The sequence below is a fragment of the Charadrius vociferus genome, unplaced genomic scaffold (genome assembly GCF_000708025.1).
Source record: "Charadrius vociferus isolate BGI_N301 unplaced genomic scaffold, ASM70802v2 scaffold92, whole genome shotgun sequence".
NCBI classification, from domain to species: domain Eukaryota; kingdom Metazoa; phylum Chordata; class Aves; order Charadriiformes; family Charadriidae; genus Charadrius; species Charadrius vociferus.
This window is the reverse complement of record NW_009647874.1, coordinates 1112231-1132471: the sequence shown is the minus strand read 5'-3', so window position 1 is coordinate 1132471 and position 20241 is coordinate 1112231.

The following is a 20241-nucleotide window of genomic DNA, read 5'->3' as shown; positions in this document are numbered from 1 at the left end:
ACAATGAGAAAACTTGTCTGGCAAACTAGCTGCACTGTTGGTGCAAACTGGAGTAGTCCTCTGGGCTTTATAGAGTTGTGATGAATGACTTCAACTGGCAAGCTGGGCATGTTAAATTTTCTTTCCTCCTTCCCCCCAATTTTTATGTAAGATAAGAAAAAAAAAAGAAAGAAAAGAAATAAATAAGAAACAATAAAAAAAGATATTGTCTTGGGAGATGAAAATGAGCAGAACTCTGAGGTTCTGGTTAGTCCAGACATAGATTGTGTCCCCTTACCCTAGAATCCAAGGAACTGAACAGAAAACCAGAGTCCCTCATTTCCCTGGCTGTACAGCCAACATTTTATAATTTACATAAGGGGAGAAAACATCTCTAAGAAAATGGGCTTTAACACTGCGAAAACAACAGGAAAAAACCTGTCCCTGGAGGGCAAGAATAAACTAAATTTATTTTTTTGATGAAAGAGAAAAAATAGCAGGCAACAACATGTGGGTACAGTAGATTTATCTATCTGACCCAGCACAGGTATAGTAACCATAGCTTCTTGGGATTGAAAGGTTACAATCCTAAAGTCATTTCAGAAGGAAAAAAAGAGCAACCAAGCTGGCAATTGTCCTCTGTGCTATCCTGTTTTGACAAATATTTAACAAAATATTTTTCTTATGTATTGCTTTTGGCACAGAAGCAGGACAGTAGACAGCATCACTTCTTGTGAAGGAGAAGGGAGCAATTCTTGTATAAGGTTAGACGGGCAACCTCATGTAGTTGAAGCACAAATGGCAGCTCTATCCCACGGTCTTATGGACCTGATGCTGACAAAGGGTAAAGATATACTCAGAAAAAAGAGATAAAGGATGAAGCTCTGGTCTAGTTTCAGTTTGACTCATGCCATGGAGCAAGCTCAATGGAGCCTTTCGCTGTGAGCATAGACCAATCTCAGTTTGGTCTAATTCTTTTGGTTATAAGTCAGGTGGGTCTGGGTGAAAAAGTCAAACCGTATCAGTCACATATGCAAAAAAATGCAAGCAGGACGTTTGTTCGCATGTGTTCAAATACAATGGGATGTCTGATATTCTTGATGGAACCCAAAGGATCCCCAGCTGATAGTGATCCCCCCCAAAACTAGACCCAAACGATCCCAAAGCCAGAGGATCATCCACTGGCTGACTTTGCAGTGAAGCAGTCTGGGAGTGCTCACACTCACCAGAACAATGTCTCAGCTGTGGGAATAGTAACAAAGAGCAGAAGGCAGTAGCTGCTTCAGCTAGATCTGCATGAGCATTTCTGTCCCCGAGATAAAGACACGCAAATCTGTGAATTATTCCAGGCTTAAGACAAAGTTACTCGTAACACCCTTTCCTGAGCAAGGGGTAAGAGGAAAGCAGAAAAAGGTGAAGAACAAGGCAGTTTTGTTCTGACCACAGAATGCAACTCTACGTACAGATCCCTCAGGACACGTGATCAATCTGGGAAAGGGACAGGGTGAAACAAGAGGTGAAAGATTTGAATTTGTGGATCTGTTGGATTAAGACCCATATAGTGAACCCCATCCCAGGTGGAAGAGATCTACTTAGCACGGCTCTGCAAAACCTTGTCAGCTGAAATAGCCAAGGCTAGTCTGGTGCTATGTCTATAACTCAACCAAATGTGGGACTCTGTTTGATTTCACTGGAAGCTCCTCTTCCATGCCCCTTCATTAATTTAAAGTTATGTGGAGCTCTTCTGAAGGCCAGCTGGGCAGTCCTGAGATTACAGCAATTATAGTGCACTTTCCAGGGTGTTCAGACAATGCCTTGCCTGACTGGAACCCCAATTTTTACAGTGTCACTGACAGACTTGCAGTGTGCAGCATCATCATGAACAGTCCTCAGGAGGAGATCAGGAGAGAACAGATGCAGGAAGGGTATTTTACCCTTGACATAAAATCCAGTAGCCTTTTTCTAAATTGTGTCACTCTTTTCTTAATAGCAAATGGGAATAGAATGAACACGTGTGGCTGAACATGAAAATTAGCTTATATGACTTAAAAGAGGTGGGGTTTTTTATTGCTTAAAATTTATCATTTTGTTTTGAACAGTGTCTGCCTGATATCTGTGGTTTCAAGAAAGGCTGTTCAAGTTTGGAGAATTTGTTTGCCCAGCTGTACTATGTATCTTCATAAAGCCAGCTATGTAGCTGCAACTCAAGGCTCATTTTTCTTCCTCTCTTTGAAATATCTAGTTAGAAAGGAAATCACTCAGGAAGGAGCTCAACAAAAAGATTAATTATAGCAGAGCACTTACAATGCAACGGTAAGAATTGTGCGGGCCCTGTTGGATATTGATATGATTGGGAAGAAGAATGATCAGGAGGCCCACAGCATTTCTTTGAGATCAGAGGCAGTGCTCATCAAAGAAAGACCTCATCCATACAAAGATCCCCCACGTGCTTCATCACTGGTTTTTCTATGAGGACCCCAAACCTCACTGAGTGAAATGATCTCATTATATTGGAGGCTGCTAATACTTTTAAGAGGGATTAACACAAAGGCTTAGCTAGATGGTAGCAAACCACACTGGTAAGAGTGATACAAAGGCATTGCAAAAAACTTTATATATTCCTGACTACCTTACTCTGTAAATTGCAACAGAGTGTTATATCAATTCCTAGCTGTTAATCAGCTGTGTCTGTGGTGGGAGAGGGAGGGAAGAGGAATGTGTGACAGTGAGGAGCATGTGGTATAGTAATCGGTGAGGACTTGAATAAACTTGAGCTCTGGTTAAAGACAGGTTAAGTCCTGTTCAATACCAGATTGATGTGATATTCTGGGAAAGAGAAAAAAAAAAAAGTCATGATTTTTGATAGCTACCTAAAAGCTGAGCAGAGAAACTGGTAGAACGAGCAGCAGCATATACTCTTACCAGAGCAAAATCCATTCATGGGGTACAAAATGAAATTTTAATAGGTGGATTTCCCTGTGTTTCTTCTCTATATACATTGGTTTGTATTATAGAGTGCCAATTTTCTCAAGCCCAAACTTCACTTAAAAATAGGATAATGCACTTTTCACAGGCCTGGACATTTGGGATTGCAGAATAAAAGGAGTATCACTGAAATGCCAGCAAAAAGCGTATGAACAGTTTCACACTGTGCAAAGAGATTAGGCAGCTTTTATCCACACCAGTAAAATATCAAAACATCTCTTTTAGGTTTTCAGTACAGGCGTGAAAACCAAAGAATCTGAATTATGCTGCGCTCCAGTCTCTTCTGTCATGCTCTTTTTGGCACTTTGCACAAAGTAGATGGATCAGAGTTCGCACTTGTGAAGAGCTCTGCTGAAATTGCAGAAACAAAGGTATTTGTTGGAATCCAATTCCCCAAATAATATGTAGCCCTCCTTATCTCAGAGGACACGTACTAGATGCTAACACATCATCCTGCAAGCAGCTAGGCACTGTCAGCAGCTGTTGAGACAATGCAGTGGCTGATTTTGTTGCTCTAATAGCAGTTTGGTTGCCTGAAGTAGCTCATTTCTGCCAAAGGTAGACCATGGTGTTCAAATGGGGGGTAAGTTGATCATTACTGGTAATTTGCTTTGATCTTTATGAGTATAGAATTGGAGTGGGAGGTGTGCACACTTTAATTGCCTTCTAGCTTCACCAAGGCAGACTAATATTGACTAATATTGATTAAGTGGGATGAAATCCTCTTCTAATTTTTTCTCCTAAGGAGAAAGCAAATCGGATCATTCATTAGATAACACACAGAAAAGAGGCCTGTTCCCAGAACACCTACTGCTCCAATACCGGTAGCCATCCCTTATTGGAAACTCTTGCTTGTGTTTATTTCCTTTTGGTGAATCCCCTTCCCAAAAGAAAAGCACTAATGGGTAGGTTTTTAGAATCCCACCTGCAATATTTATAAAATAAGCAGGTTTCGTTGGACTGTTCATTGCAATCAGCTATTCAGTGCCCTAATGTAAAGTCTACAAACCCATTCTTGTGGCACAAGAAAGTCACAAGGTTGTTCGCAATGGTTGTGCTCAGGACCCAGGGAAAGAAAACCAGCTAAGAGACTGGCTTGCTAATTAGCAAATACTACTTCAGTCTTATTGGCTTGAAAGGAAATGTTATTAAAGTCAATTTAAACAAACCTCCAGACCACATTGTTGGGGTTTTTTTCTAGGTAGTAAGCTCTTGTAATCCTCTAAGGTCTTCATCTCTAGTACATTAAAATTAAGCATTCTAAAACAGGTCTTTTAACTGTAAGCAAATCTGAGTATGGTGACCTTCTTGCCTTATTGATGATTGTGAGGTAGGAGGCCAAAAGAAGCAGAATGGTTCTAATAAGTTCAAAATAATATTTATCCAGCTTCCTAGCTCATCAGAGAATGGCCCAACTCAAAATTACCTGACATATATATAGAGTAGCAACCAGTAGATCTCATTTCCAAGAGAAGACTGTTTTATGGGTTTATTCCAGGATATATTTTTTTTTTCAGGAAAAATTCTAGGGTGGTGTCCAGGTGATTGTTTCAGAATATTGTGACTTACTTTGGAATAAAGTGTTCACCTGACCTGAGAAGGCAATGCTGTGCAATTTCTGTGCATTGACAATCCTCTTTGTTTTTATTTTAACAAGGAGATATCAGTTCAGGAGGGAATATTTCCAAGTCATCACTACATTTTATGTGAACTTTAATTTTATTCCTCAGCAGTTCAGTGTGAAGAAATGCCTGTTTCTGCAGCTGAAAAAAGTGTGTGAACAGTTATTTTGAAAGCTGTTAAGAGAAGGCTGGAGGTCACACATCAGTCTGGAAAAGTAAGGACATCTTAGCGGAAAAAGTCCAGGAACCCTCAGGGAACAGGATACACTCAAAATCCATACTCCAATGGAGCCTGTCACTACTTTCTTGTTAATTTCAGAAGGATCAAGAGTGCGTGTCTGTAAAACACAGATTTGTGGTAAGGCCTTCTGGGTGCTACCACTTTTCAAAGGAAGAAATTTAGGGGACTTCGTTGACTCCTGCATATGAGTACAAGTGTTTGTTTTTTTTTTTAAAATAAGCTTTTGCTTATCAATCAAATTAAAATGTTGATACAAAAACTACTTGTTTTTTTTTTCTGTCAAATGCATCTCTGGATATATACTTCTTGAAAGGATGCATCTAGTATCCACTTAGATTGCCACAATTTCCAGAGGGTTGCAAGAATGTGGAATTACAGAGAGAATATTTTCTACTGTGACATTATAGTATCTTTCCATATTCACTTTTGTCTGTCTGTCTCACCGTAATGTCCAGAGCATTCTTGCTGTTATACGGATTCTTAGAAAGGCATGCAATTCTCAGTAAGAGTAACAGAAGTGATATCGAGAGAAGAAAATGCAAAGATAAATGAAAACCCTGCACAGGAATATTGTGTTAGAGAATTAGGCATATTATCTGTTATCATTAAAATAACTATACTTTATACAATTATAACATGATCAAAACCAAGCTGACTTGGAAGTAAAGTATGGTAACACACAGAAAATGGGGTTTTCTGAAGTGTTCTCTGTGGTCAGAGTTTTGATAATTCCAAATAATTTCTGAGGGATGCTGAAATAAACCAAAAAGCGGTAATAAATTAGTTCTTTTCTTACTGGGATCCCTTCCAACCACATTTACACCTGTGTTTTTATAAGTGATTAGTGATTTTGAGTACCAACCAAAAGACACTTGGGGTTTTTTTTTGCTTTTGGAGAGTGAATGCTAAATGCCTGCCTGATATCAGCAGAAAAAGTGAGTAGGACAAAGGATGGCACCCAAAATTCCCTCTTGTTTCTGAAAACATGGGTCTGAATGAACATAGTTTGCAGCTTATCCTGAGCGCAAGTGGTTTTGCCTAAGGGTTTCTCCCACCAAGATGTGTGCAAGATCATCATGAATTCCTTTTAAATTCCTCCTCAAAACCCATTTCCCCATGGAAAACCTGTGGATTACCCTTCAGGACCTCTGGTACCTGTTTTGCTTTAAATTTTGCATTTAAACTTTTTCTTTGCTATCTCTTCCTACAAGCCCAAAGGGTCTTTTCCTGTTCACTTACAATGGTCACTCTCACATTTCTGAGATGTGCTTTAGCTCTTATCAAACCTGCTGGGCAGTAACTGGCACAAAACAACCCTCACTCCTGAGTGGGGTTCAGAGCACTACAAAACTCAGTCACCTTCGTAACTGGCTGCCAGACCCTTCTGTGAATGTTGGGGGTTGTTTTTGTGCATTGGAAGTGCCCAGGCTCTGCCTCGCTGTCCCTTTCCATGCTTGTGAGTTGGCGTTTGTCTGGAGAGTTGGTTGGCCTGAGAGCTGATTACTCTTTTCACTAAATTGTTAGAATCTTTACATTTAAATAGCCTCTCCCCCCCCCGCCATTTTGGTGCAACAAATTCTATCCCTGCTCCCTGTTAGCACCAACCATCAGACTTTGGCCTCTGGCATGCCCTTTCCTCTCAGCTCTGCAGGTGGAGTAACACAAGCAGAGCTGGGTGAGCACCAAAACTGATAAAGGACGTGGGCACCAAGAACCTCTGATGATCTTCACCTTCAGTCCTCAAGCATGTACCTCCTGGGGTGTGTCAAACACGTGAGCTTCCTCCAGTTTTTACATTCACCATTCATGCAGGCTGTGTGCAAAACGTGGTGATGGCTGTCACTTTCCCCCTAAATGTAACAATCTAACGATGAACATGAGAAGCTTCCACCTCTTCCCTATCCCACTGCATCAGAGTGCTCACCCAGAAGTGACAGAATCATAGAATAGTTTGGCTTTGAAGGGACCTTTAAAGGTCATCTAGTCCAACTCCCCCGCAATAAGCAGGGACATCTTCAACCAGATCAGGTTGCTCAGAGCCCTGTCCAACCTGACGCTGAATGTTGCTGGGGATGGGGCATCTACCACCTCTCTGGGCAACCTGTTCCAATGTCTTACCATCCCCATTGTAAAAAATGTCTTCCTTCTATCTAGTCTAAATCTACCTTTTTTTAGTATAAAACCATTACCCCTTGTCCTATGGCAACAAGCCCTACTAAAAAGTTTGTCCCCATCTCTCATATAGCCCCCTTTAAGTACTGAAAGGCCCCAAAAGGTCTCCCCAGAGCCTTCTTTTCTCCAGGCTGAATAATCCCAACTTTCTACCTGAGACCATCCAAACTCAGAGCCTATTTCTGCAATTCAATTGTGAGGCCCACCAGCAGGGAGAAGGCCAAACTGTTTCCCAGGATCTGCTTGGAAACACATTTCTGTGTTTTACATTGTACAGATGCAGGGTCAGAGGCGGTGGCTTTCCCCTGCGAGTAGCTTGGAGTGCTGGGTGTCACGTTGGTGGGTGCCCGTTGTACCTCCCTGCCCATCTTAGCAGCCTCGTGGACCCTGGCATGGCACAGGCCGTCCAGGCGCTCAGCACAGTGCTTTGTAAGGCAGGATGTTCCACACCTGGGCACAGCGATGCCTGTTTCAAAATGCCCAAAGCCTTTACAGGCAAAAAGATGGGACCTGCAGAGAACCAAGTATCTGACCTCCTTTCACACTGATGCTCAATGAGCTGAACCATCAGAAGCTAACTTTTGCTGTTGGGTGAAGTTAACCAGGAGTGAATTGACAATCCTCTCCTAAGGAGAGTGAATACGTCAAGTTGAGCTGACTAAGTTCAAGATTTGACAGTAGCACTGACAAATTGCCTATGTTCTCTGCACAAGGGGTATCCCATGGGACTATGGCATGGGGGGGAATCCTGTTTGCCCTCGTTCCCCACTGAATATTGTAATTTCCCTGCCTCCTTCAACATCTCTGCAATTTCTCAGCAATCATTTCTGAGACAAATTGATGTGTTTCTTTCTGTTTTTTTTTGTTGTTGTTGTTTATTCTCACTTTAAAATTATTGTTGTTTCCAGTAGCCCAGAGTGAGAAATTTTAGTCATTCTTGTTAAAAGGGAAATTGAGTTAAAAAATGAAGAGTTTTTCTTGTACACCTTAATTAATGAAATATCACTGAGGGAATCTAGGTGCAGAAAACATTAAATAAAAAGATCACTTTCAAAGGGACAAAGCACAGCCTTTTCAAGGCTTTGGTTAAGTACTTATCAGGAAAGAGAAGTTGTCTTCTCTGCTCTGCAAGATCCCAGCCTCCCTCTGATGCCACTGTAAAGGAAGAGTCTGGCCCAAGGTGTGTTGCTGTGGCATAAGCAATAAAGATGGAAATGAGTGATTATTTTAACAGCCTCTCCCAATACAATTAGCTGCATCCACCTCTGGCTTTCTACTTGCATTTCGCAAGAGAAATGCTTCAATGCTGTGCCTGCGAGTGAAAGGCTTATGTTTTAGAAAGGACATCTAGTGCCTGTTGCCAGCAGAAATAATAAAGGTGACAGGCTTTCTCATATGAAGACATACTCCTCTCATGTTTTTATAATCACTGCTTTATTTAAAAAGGAAAAAACCTCCTCCTCCCACTCAGTATGCTGCAGGATCAGATGATCATATTAAAAGCTGTGTTACTCATTTTTTTGGTTTTTTTGGTTTTTTTTTTCCCTCTTCTAACATGAAATCTACACATGGCTCTGAATTTAGAAAAACAAAATGTAGTAATAAATTAAAAATGACCTTTTGTTTGTATCATTAAGAGACACATTGGGCACCTGCATTCACAGTCCCTTCCAGTTCCTGGAAGAGCAGGAGTCCTGCGTGGGGCCGCACAGCCGTGGGGAAGCAGCTGGCTGGGCTGAGGCTGGGATATGGGAATCAGTTTGTGACATACCCTTAATGTGATCGGCATCTCATTTTCCTGTAGTGCTATTTTGCTGTCCAGATACACAGGAGAGAGGTTCCCCAGGGTTAGAAGTGTCATGGTCCTGCCCTTGCCCCACCTGCCCATTGCCTCTCATCTGAGGCAGCCTTTGCTCTTTTTTTTCTCCTGCTTCTTCTAGTGCAGACTCAAACCTGCTGGATTGGTGGAGGCATTGCCATGGCTTCGGGTAGCTTAGGTCTGGCTCTGCGCAGGTGGGGGCAGAATTCCCTGCCGTGACTTTTATTACTATTATTGTTATAAAACACTGGTTATTTAGTTTATTTTTCTGGCAGAGCTCTGCTGAGGTGGCAGAGGTCTGCTGTTCACCCCGATTTCTGTGATCAGCAGAAGCCCTTACTGCATGACCTAGCTCATGCTATTCTTTGTGTCATTGCTTATTTATTTACTTTTTCTTTAGCCACAGGATGGAGATGCGTAAGAATAATCAAACATTCTCTAATAACAGAAGCTGCACCTGTGGGAGGGGGAACCACTTTCTAAGAAGAAAAGGAGGGTGTTGCCTGCCATCAAAGAACATGCTGGAAGGGGGACTTGCAATGAGATCAAAATGTTCCCCATCTCCATCTCATCCAGTTTTGTGTGCATGTAGGAGAGAGGCAGGCTGAAGCCATCCTCCTCCTCCATGCTGGTGCAACCGAGAGCAGCAGGAGGTCAGCCCAGCTTTTTCCTTCGCTGAAATGGGCTCTGCCACAATATTGGCAAGGTGGAGCCGCTTTTGACCTCTCTCCTGTCTCCTTAAGCATCTCTGAACTGGAGGCTACTCTCAGGCTGCAAAGAAGCCAGTGAAGAAGCCTGAGCTGAGCTGGGAGGCAGGGGTGGAAGAACAGGGCTTTCTTGCAGTTTCCTGTCCCTCCTTTCCCATGGACTGAAATAATTCATAAGGAGCCATCTGATTTCATACATTTGCCTACCCATGAAGTGTTCTCCAAAAATCCAGTTCTGATTAAAAAATACAAAGAACTACTTTTATTAAGTGCTAAAGAAATACTGTATTATTGCCAACGTCCAGATAATTGAAGCCATCTGGAATGTACACCACGTTTTAAGCAAAAGAACCATTGGTTAGGAGAAGTATCTCCCGTTCCCCGTAAAACCTCCCCTGTACCTGAGATGACATTGTGCTGGCTTCAAAAGCATGTCTCTGTCTTGTGCTATCATGAGAAAACCTGAACACAGAAGTTTTTCCTTTTCATGAACAGACACAGTCAGATCACTTTTCGGCTACCCACAATTGCTATTAACACATAAATAGGGCAGAGCCCAGAAAGTTTGTCTGCACTCAGAAGAATCCTACATCTTGAACAGTCCCACACTATTTTAAAATTACCAACATTTTTACTTTGTGTTGAGCAAAATGGCCAATGATTTTACTTGGCTGGCACCTTCTAGAGAGTGCAGTTCTATTTCTGATGCTCAGACTGCTCTATTATATCACCTTCAAAGCAAATAGAATAAAAGGTTACTCCCTTGGGCAGGTACAAGTACTATGAAGTAAAGAAGGCAAATTAATCAGGTTTTGATTTGTTAAGCCATAAGAAGAGAAAATCTAACCATCTGTCTGTCTATCTACCCAGTCATCTCATTCTCTCAGTTTTTTGAGGCACTTGGATTTTACCTTGCTAAACCAAAGCCAGATCAGTGTTACAAAATTAAATATAAGGAAATAAATATAAGGAACTTAAATATAGGGAAAGCTACACAGTTTGAGCTGCAAACAAAGCAGATGAAAAACTGTGAGGTTAAGTGCAAAAAAAAAGTATCTAAAATAATTTCAAAGCAGATGTTTTAAAATTGCCATGACAGCAGCCTTTCAACTGTGTGCTGAAGAAACAGGAAAGTTACTAATGATACTCCTGATATTTCTGCCGTCAGAGCCTAGAGTTCTGGCTTGGACTTCAAAGAGAATGGTGCTCACACCTTCTATTTGCAATACAAAGCTCTCTTCATGATCAGTCTACACAGCAACAGGTAAGGATGCGCTTTCATGTGGACGGGAAGATATGCAAAGGAAAACATCCCGCTGCGATGAGCTCAGCTCAGATTCCTGTGTTTGGGTGGGGAAGGGCTCTTTTCTGGATCTCTGTGCAGCTGCTGCGTACAAAGCTGCTCGTTCAAGCCGTGGCTGGGAGCACACCGATGTGCTCTCAGCAAGCCTGCTGTTAAGCTGGTGCGAATGGCTTCATCTCCCTGACTTCAGTGAAGATTCAGCCATTTATCCCAGCAGAGGATTTGAGCGAATACGTTCAATCCCCTTCAAAGAGGGTGCAGGGTGGCTGGTCCAGACAAATCTGAACTGACCTTAAGCTCCTTCATCACAGCAATTTTAGAGGTGAAACTCCTAATATTTTACCCAGCTCTTTGATACGTAGTGTCTGAGGGACTGGGAGCAGCGACGGGCATCAGCTGCAAAGCTGATGTGTGTTCACTTCCTGGGTGCTGTGCTGCCACTGTTACATCCCTGTCCTGCCTGAGCTAGAAGCTGGCTCAGGGCTACGGTGTGGGGCTGTGCTGGCTGGCCTTCGGCTGCTCAGTGACCCCAGGGTTGTGGTGGTCTCCATGAGAGCATTTGGCCAATAGGTAATGGGGCTGTATGACACACCCATCCATTTTAAACCTGAAAGACCGTATTTATGCAGTCAATGGAGATGAGATGAGTGAAATTTGTGAAAAACACATTTTTTGCTGAACTTCTGTTTTTTTGCATGAGCAAAATTACTGTAAAATTGCAGTATTTTTGGAAAATTGTCTCCCACTCAAAAAACTCTGAATAATTTTTTTCAGTTTTGTGTGAGATGTTTTCATGGAAACTTCTAAAGCAGATAGTCATTTTTTTCTGGCTTTATTTTTATTTCAATTGAGCAATTATTGATCACATGGTCTAGCTCACAGTTGTCCGATTCTCTTACATTAAGCAAGGGAGCAGAAACCATGCTGACTTTCTTTTTTCAGAAGGGTAAGCTATACTGTGAATCTTTCTGCCAGATAACAAGGTGGTAATTAACTCACCCCTTTTTAATAGTCAAAGCAAAAATGGGATCTGACCGATGTGATTCACAATGGACAGTACATTTCCTTTTCATTATCAATACACACTATACTAGATGAGTGTTTGATGTGTCACCTTTACGTAACATATACCTTTTCATAGTCTATAGCTATCAGACTGCATTTTCCCTTCTCTCAGGTGTGTCTGCTGCACTTTTAAATAGTGTCCCCCTTGCTTTGATCCGACACATCTGCCTTTTCCTGAGAGTGCTTTCATTACCCTCTTTCTTCTTTGTGTACTGAATTCCTTACACTGAGTACCAAGGGCAACTTTTCACTGAGTAGGGGCATCTTCTCATGCAACCCAGAGGAGTATTTGTTGCCCCAGGATTTGCTGCATTGTCAGGACAGGAGAGAGATCTTGCATTTTCAGACAGTTATAGATATCAAAGAATGCACAGACAGGTGCAGAGGAAGCAGATGTAACATCAGAGGCCTATCTTTCTGCTAAAATGTCCTAGAAATGCCAAAAGCTGTAGGGTGCAGGCACATGTTGCAGAGAAATCCTTGGTTACATCTGACTATGAATAGCAAACTGTTAGGGACTGTGGGTTCCTGTTGAGTTCAGAGGTTGGAAAGTGCCACGTCCTTGCAAAACTGCTGCTACAAAAGGTCTTTCAGGTCTCCAGTAAAGGTTCCGTGCAAAGCAAGAGGTATTTCAGATTGATCTTGTGTCGCAGCACGCCTGTGGGATCTGTGAGACGCAAGTATGAACTGCTTCTCTGGGTTGCGCCAGTCTTGTACATCCCTTCTGGAAACAGTGGGCCATGGTATGTCTTTTTTATGGCTCTGAGCATACTGAAGACAAGCCACTGTACACAAGCACTAAAACATGCAGGAAAGAACCTGGACAATTTGGCACATACTTGGTGAGTGTTATAAGTGTGAAACAGACTGTTTTTCTCTTTTCTTCACTGATAAATGTTGAACACAACCTACATCAGTCAGGAATGAAAGAAGTCTACAACAGCGTAGCTAATAGCCCTGTGGTCAGGATGCTCACGAGGGCAATAGGAAGCTCATGTCCACATCTGTGGTCTAAATCAGGCAGAGGAGGGATCCCACGTACTCGCTGATGGTTTAGAGTACCAGATTACTGTTGAGCATCTTCCTTGGTCCTCAACAGGAACTTTTCCCATTCCTTATGGTAATGCCAAGATGCTCCCAACCACATAAGAACAAAACACACATACAAAGAGTTTATGGCATTAAAATTGACATAAAATGTGGAAGAAACACATTCAGCATCTGTCAGCCAGTCAGCATCCTTCATTTGAACAGTAACGTCAGACTTTGTAAAAAGCAAGCTGTTGAGTATGTAGGATGGAGGCTGCTGGACCTTCCTTGGCCTAACTCATCAGCAAGCTAGCAAGGAAGGGCTTGCTCTCATCCTGGACCACTGAATACAGTGACTGATGAAACAGAAAGGTGCTACTTTTTCTTTTCAGGCACTTGATCTTCAGACTCCAAATGCACAGTTTTCCATACTAAAAAAAAATGCCTTCACATCCGAATCACATTGACTAATTTCCCATCATACTGAACATTGTATGACACACTACATTTTTCTGGCCTAGATGTATATTTAATCCCCTTCTTTTGTCAAGCTTGAATTTTTACTCTCCCTCTTCTTCCTTGCAAGAATGTAGTTGTCTGTTTCTGTCTTCTCCCCATCCTTCTTCATAGTCGTGGAGACAAAGAGCCCATTTCTGCAGATAGTGCACTGTCTAGAAAATCTTTTTTTGTCAATAAATTACTCTTTCCTTTTCAAAGAACGTTTCTATATCCCTTGCTGACCTCTTGCTCCTGGTGTGCTTGAAACATTTATTGGTTCTCTCACCATCCCCCTGTCCCTATGATCTTTGTGATTTTCCACTTGATTTCTCATGTTCTTTCTTCATTTTATTCCTACCATCTTTGTACTCTATGGCCAGACATTGCTGCTATCTGTAGCCGATAGCTGAGGCCACCAGCTAAATGTCTATGTTTGGCAGAATTGATGTATATGTGTCTATTTTTGCTACAGTAATATCAGTCAGAGATCCAAAGTGTTGCCTCATCTTCAAGTTCAGTCCTTGCCCTGAAGAGTATAGGGGCTGAACAGATGAAGACTGGCACCACATGCACAATACTTGCCTTTGCTGGAGTGATTTTCAGTCTAAGCATGAAGGAACGTCAGATAAATATTTATCATCTTGATTCTTATCTTAACCAAACCATACGCTTGTGGATTGATTATCAGGAGGATAGTAATATAAGTAACATGGTGACCCACACACTACGGATCCAGCTCAGGAAATGTTTGTTTTCATATATTTATGGAAGAGTACTATTGGATTTTGGCAAATATGGCATGTCTTAATTCCTAACTCTACTTTAAAGTAAAGCTGCAAAACTAGAAAGTCTGCCTTAGCTGTTCTCAGGGGCAGTAAGTACAAATATTCACACAAGGGTGAGCCTTCAAAAGGAAGAAAACACACATAACTTCATCAGATGTTTGAAGTGAAAAATCTGACATTTTCTTACTCGGCCTGCAGTAAAGAGAAGCTAATAGTAATTTTACAGATGCGAGGGTGCTAATGGTTTCAGTACTATTAGATTTGTTATATGCAATTCATTAGCACTGCCTTTTTTTCATATGTTCATAAGCTTTCTGACAAGGAAATAGCTGAATGTTGCTCTTTGCAAATCGGAAAAAAAAAGGAGAATTGGTCAAAGGTTATCACAGTGTTAAAACTAAAGAGATAAAAAAGCTCTGCTTTTAATATCAGGAAATTACATACATTTCGCTTGTTTTAGTCTTCCCCTCTGGAATGCTTCAATAGGCATAACAGCCAAACATTGCCAATGCCAACAAGACTGGCAAGGTCAATGCCCATATTTAGGAGGCTTTGTGGAAAATACAGGAAGGTTTGAAGGTCCTGATAAAACTGGCCCAAAGTCAGCACCCACTCTGCAGTTTTGTAATCATGATCCTGGAACAGTCCATTGGTTCCAGTGACATTTTTCCAGTTTGGAGGAGACAACAAGGCTAAATTCTGCCTTCCAACAGACCTGACTCACCCTGAAACATCCCATAGTGTTTCTTATTCACTACACTGTGGGCTTAGTTTAATATTAGTAGCCAAACAACATGGTTACACAGCCACCCACTCACCCTTTTCCTCGGAGTCCTGCAAAGCCAAGATGCCCTGTAATGTTTCAAAGGTAACTGGAACCCGAGTTGGGGTAAAACGATAAAAAATGCAGTTGGATCGATATGCAAATTCATGCAAATATAGAAAGAATATTACTTCTCTGGCTATAATTTTAATGAAATACAGAATGGTTTTTTTATGCAGCTACTTTCAGGTAACTGGAAAATGGTTTTTATTGTTTTCAAGTGTTGGTGTTTCACAAGGGAAAAACACAAGTATTCATGAATTGTGAAAGAAAATAAATTCCTGGGGAGTTCTGATTGAGTGATACATTGGAAAGCAGTGGCATGATGGATAATGTTGGTAAACAACAATCTGCTAGCATAAAAAATTCCATAAATAAGAGAATACATTTTAAACTCTGAGAAGCTGCATGAAGGGTCATGAGTAGAATAGCTATGTACAGTTTAGAGACAAGATTATTTAGGATTTAGAGAGAAAGGGGTTGGATAATAATTTGAAAACACTGTTTAACTTATAATAATCACCTCAAGAAACAAAAGAACTGTCTGCCTAGCTCAGTCTAGCCTTTTTCTTTATAACACCCAAGCAAGTCTGTCATTAAAAGTAGTGAAGATTTCACTGCGTTTTTCTGGTGCGTGTACAACTGAATGCACAAACATCTGCAGCAAGAAGTTATCTGTTCTATTATATTGCAAAGGGGAATAAGAGAAAGGAATGGAATCTGTACAACAGAAAGAGGACTGGATATCTAAAAGGATTCTTATCCTGTTTTTCTAAGGAAACTAGACTTATCTGACTATGCTGCCTGTGTTCTTTTGTGTCTGTCAGCCTGACTCATAATTTTAGAATGTGTTGACTAATTTTAACTTAATGGGCAGAATGGTAGAATCATCAAAGGTAGTGTTCCTACTAGTACCAGAGATAGAGTATTTGAACTCCCACTGAGGATAGCTCTATTGCTAGACACCAAGAATGAACACCTGACAGGAAGAGTGTGGATGAAAGCCAGGGGTAACCACCCCGTGCATGTTCTTTTCTCACAGTGCTTCGGGAAAGCAGGACAGTTCTTTTCTGAACTTGAAGCAAAAAGATGGCTCCACCTCAAAATAGAATCCAAAATGGATACGTGCTCACTGGTTAGCAGGAAAACCACAGAGAAGACGGTTGGAGGTTGATACTTGCCATTTACAGTATCTGAGTTGGTCTTTTAGGATGCTCAGTTTCGCTTCTCCAGGAAATGCTGGGGATGAGCCAATGATGGAGAAATAGATAAAGTGGATAGTTCTATATTCTGGCTGAAAAGATGAAGATAAAAAACAGGATCATGGAATATTGGAAATAGCATTAAAGTGTAGTATATGCCCTTTTCATGGAGACACACCTGTAGGATTTAAAACAAAACAAATCATACATAATGGAGCACCAGTCAGTGGAATAAAATGGTCAGCAGTGAAATTTAGGAACTTCAACTACTTTGCCACAATAATTTAAAATGTTCTTTATTTCTCTATGAAGAGAGAAAGTAGTAACATTGATCCTGAGATCCAGCCACAAAGACTTTTAAAAATAACAAGTTTTAAAAAACCCCAGAATATCGTTTGGGGTTTTGCTAGTAGCTATCAGAAAGGGACCTCCCTTGCCAAACTTATCATGTCTTTCCTACTCCATACTGATGAGAATTGTGTTTTGACAGGTTCAGAATTCAGAGGAACAGGTTGAAGAGTACCTGACCAGATGACAGCAGCAATCCAAGAGGAGCAGCATGAAAGCAAAATTAAGCAGTGCCATTAGCAGAGGAGAAATAGCTCCAGTATTGTCATAAAAAGACCCCTTCCTACCGCAGTGGAAGTTGATATGTGCCTTCCTACACAGCTCAGTTGATATGTGCCGCTCCTCAACAGCAGGTCTTTGGACTTTCAAAATTTGTCCCAGCCACAGAGTGAAAAGTAGATGTCCAGCATGGATATTGGTGTACCTGAGGTACACAGGGGAGGTCAGAGAGTGGGACTTCTCCCAAGCTGTGAAGAATAGGGTTAAATCTTATATGGCAATTGTGCTGGAAGCAAATGACAATGCAGCTGAAATAAAAATCTTTTCAAAGTCACTATCAAAAAAGGGAAAATGACTGATTTGTTTTTGTAAATCAAAGTTGAGCTTCATTGCGTTTCTTACCCTCAGAAGCTCATTAGTTGCTATGGAGAGCTTCTACACAAATACAATATTGTACGTATGGGAAGTGAGCATCTAGGTGACAGAAAAGCCTAGGAGAACACAAATATACATTTCACAGGAGGTCAGAAGGAGTTGTTAATTTAGGTGAATAATGACTGTTATAAATATGTAGTGCAGCTTTAAAAAAAATAATGTGTAGATTTATTAAAATGTGATGGTTTCAGATAATAGATTTGGCTTGCAAGATAAGGCTGCCATTCATACAACATTTTTTTTCATTTTTCACAGCTGCATTAAAACTATGTATCACACAAATAACATTTTAAAAAAATAAATGCATCAGCTTTAGTAAAAGTATTAATTACAGTTTTGTGCCTAACATCAGAACAATTTAATTACCCATTTTTCAAGACTCAAAGACTTGTTTTTTATGAATCATCAAAAATCACGTTCTTAGTTTAGAAAAATAACCCCCCAAACATAGAAGTATTCAAGGTCTTTCTTTACCTTCCTGTACCACAGTGCTCTTTCTGATTTCCATCCCCATTAATGTGAGCCAAGATTATTGTTATCATGAAATGTTTTCAGCCTTTCCTGGAAGGGAAGTGTTTCACTGTGTGGACTATTGTATTCTCATCACCTTACAGTAAAACCTGTGGATAATTCAAGCCTGGAACCTCAACAGAACAACTACATTTATAAGTAAAGAATTGCTCAAGGTTTAGCAGATAAATCAAATAGTGATGGGGCAAGAGTTCTTTGTGGAATATTAATCATTTTCATAGTCACTAATATGATGAATAGATGAGTGGTAAAGGTTTCACAAGTAACTAATATTAGTTACTTATGACTGAGGAACAGTTTAGTTTAAAAAGCTCAGAATAAAGATGACAATGCTTTTCTTAACTAGAAGAATATAACAATCACCTGTCTTTTCTGAAGATCGTCTGCAGATAGCACAGGCAGAGATGCAGAGACAAAGTTATACAGATAGCACAGAGTTCAAATGTAGTCCCTCCACTCAAAATCAAATTATCAAAATATTTCTTGCCTCTGAACTTGTTTCCAGACACAACCTGAACAACTCTGCAAAGATTATCTTTCTCCATCAGTCAGTCTGCTGGGTGATATTGTAACCAAATAAACTGGAACTCTGTGACACTGACATTTTTCACTGTGGTCTTATCCTGCCTGTTTTAAAATTTCTGCAAACAGTGCGTCGCGTCTTCTCAGTTTTGCTTTGCAGTTCAAATTCAGCAAATCTGATCTCCTGAGTAAGGCCCGAGCTCATAGCTAGTTTTGGTGAGGTGGCCCAGTGTTTTCTATGCATTCTTGCACACAAGCAGTTGCTGCTGAATTGCAGCTTCGCCATTTAGTTTACCACGCAACCTTTTGCCTGCTCATACTCTCAGGGTCCCACCTACTTTATGCAGCTCAACAGTTAATAACTGAGGATAACAGTGACAATGGGTGACTTTAAGAATAGCTGCACTTGTTAGACAAATGGTCTCTTTAGCCCCTTATTTCAACAGTGACCAGAAATGGATGCTCAGAAAGAACATAAATGTAAGTATAAGCTGATCCTTCTCCAACCGCCAGGACCCTGAGGTGATGATGTTTGCAGAGGACACAAAGTAATGTGAATTAGTCAAGAGTAGAAACAAGTTTGAAGAACTTCAGAAGGACCTTGGGGAAGGAGGTGACAAGGGAGTGTGATGACAAATGAAATTCTGCTGTTCTCAAATGCCAGGTAATGAGTACTGAAGGGGATCACTTGACACTTGAACGACCTAGACGTGCTTCTAGGTTATGCACTAGGTATAACTGCATAAATAACGGACATGGACATCATAATGGAAAATAGACCCAAATCTATTGAGCACTCTTTAGAGATCTCTTAAATTTAAACAGTAACCAATATAATCCTTTCTGCCTTTGGTCACATACTGGTTAGGGAGTGACAGAAGGTATTATGAAGGTGCCCTCTTTCACAAAGATCTTTTTCCAGGCTTTCTTCCAACCCTTTCCGAAATTTCTACTACTGCCCACTGATAGGCAGACAGACTTGTGGAAACTAAGGGCATAGGGAAGTATTTCATTTAACAGAATACTATAAATCTGATCTAGTGAATATGAATTGGTGAAGTCATCTGACTTTTGAGTTTATTGGGATTTCTGAAATCTATCAATTCCTCATATTTCTACGCTTATTTCAAATATTTTCCATAGCAGTAGCAGAGACTTCAGCTTTATTCTGTAATGAAATCCACTGAAGTTACAATAAGGCTGACATGCTCAAAGGGGTCCTGGCAGCCCAAGGGTCAAGGAGTCAGTTTTGAATATTTAGGAAAAGAAGTCAGAAAAAAACATAGCCAAATTCTAAAGCACTTTAAAATTGTTCCGATACCGTGTGTTTCCAAAAGGCGAGTAAAAGAGAAAAGACAACTGATGTAATTAATCTGAAATGAAGGGGGAATTTTTTCCCGATATGCCTGCCAAAATAATGTAACTGACTGAGTACTGCCAAATATTACTTTAAAATAAATATATAGAGTCACACTGAATGACCTGTCTTGTTGACCTCTACTCATGTCACATTTCTCCAAATATGATTTGCACTGTGGATGGTACTTTGCAACACAAGAGTACTTGCAGTGATATTAAAGAAGTTATTTTCGACAAAACCCTATAATTTCCTAAATTACCTCTCATACTTGTGGGAATGGCAATAGAATCACTTATTTGAAACTTTGTTGTTTGTATCTTCCTCCTTTCTAGGTGTTGTGGGGAGGCAGAGGAGGCATTTTGAACTACAGCATCAAAACACAAGGCAAAATATATCACGTACCAAAAGCTTAGAATAAAACAACATAATGAGGACTGCATAGTCAGGCTGCTCTGCACTCCAGATCCTTGTCAGATCTGTCTACATCTCTTCTTAACTTTTACTGATGCAGTACATATCAATGCTGGAAATTGTTATTTAGATAGCACTGCAAGCAATTCCAGTTACTTGAGCACTGTGTCATTCGTCATTGTGAC